At 47.4% G+C, this 1,094-nt stretch overlaps 1 protein-coding gene across 1 annotated transcript in view; it reads right to left on the bottom strand.

Annotated features, from left to right (window-relative positions):
* esr2a (estrogen receptor 2a) overlaps positions 1-1,094 on the bottom strand; it is a gene marked incomplete at its 3' end in the record, with an annotated part of 178,668 nt that overhangs the window by 5,344 nt on the left and 172,230 nt on the right.

Here is a 1,094-nt window from a genome sequence, read left to right on the forward strand (position 1 = left end):
CCCCCAACCCCGTCTCTCTGTCCCTCTCTCTCCTCTGTCTCTCTGTCTCTCTCTACCCCCCACCCCCGTCCCCCCCTCCCCACCGTCTCTGTCTCTCTCTCTCTCTCTGTGTTTCACTCTGTGTCTCTCTGTCTCTCTCCCTCTCCCTCCCTCCCTCGGTATCTCGGGCCTATCCAGAACAATGGCTGCCTTGATCCTTGCTTCTCTCTGGCCTGCTCATTGTCCCCTCTCAAGGCACTGACCCAGCCTGGGACCCTGTCCCCAGGATCAGAGAAAGACAATATGCCTACCATATGACCCGCACAACGGGCCACGTCTCATGTACGAGAGGGAAACAGGTGGGAAACCCATCACAATTGAAATGGCCTTTGAGCGGCCTCCTGGAAACGTACACAGGTTGATGCAAAAGAACATTAATCACTGCTGAGCAATGGCAGGAGAAAAAAAAACTTAAAGTTCTGGAGATCAATGACAGGAAAACCTTTGTTTCTAATCTGGTGTTGACTCGTGAAGATCCTCAAACTCCTGACTTCATTGTCAAGCGATAAGTTACAGAAAATGAGAGAGAAGCAGTTTGTTAATTCATTGACCCACAGTGTCTCAGCTCAGCAGATACACTCTTGATTACACCTAGCACGGAATTAATGACTTTGTGGAATATTAAGATGGTTTTGCTTGAATAAATAAAGATTTCCATTGCACCACAATTTGTCTTCCAAGTCAAAGTTTAAGGCCCAGTAGCTGAGTTGAGGCTTGGACACTTTATTGATTTCAAAGTGAACAAACTATTCTCTTGGCAGAGGAACAGGAATCGGACTTTCAATCCCATCCAATCGTAGAATGCACACGGGAAGGGGATTGGAAAACTGTGACGACTTCCTGAAGGTCTCATGTAGGAGAGAGGAGCAGAGAGTGAGGGAAATTGCAAGAGACGGGGAAGGGGAGATGGAAAGACAAGGAGAGATGGAGAACGGAATTGTGCCATTAATAGATTTATTATCCGGCCAGATTTTGTCCCAAATAAATCTGAGACTGAAAGGAGAATAATGCTGAGGAAGCACTACACTGTTGGTGGGTAAGGCCTGAGGAACCGT

The sequence above is a fragment of the Rhincodon typus genome, chromosome 8 (assembly GCF_021869965.1).
Source record: "Rhincodon typus isolate 14 chromosome 8, sRhiTyp1.1, whole genome shotgun sequence".
Classification (NCBI taxonomy): domain Eukaryota; kingdom Metazoa; phylum Chordata; class Chondrichthyes; order Orectolobiformes; family Rhincodontidae; genus Rhincodon; species Rhincodon typus.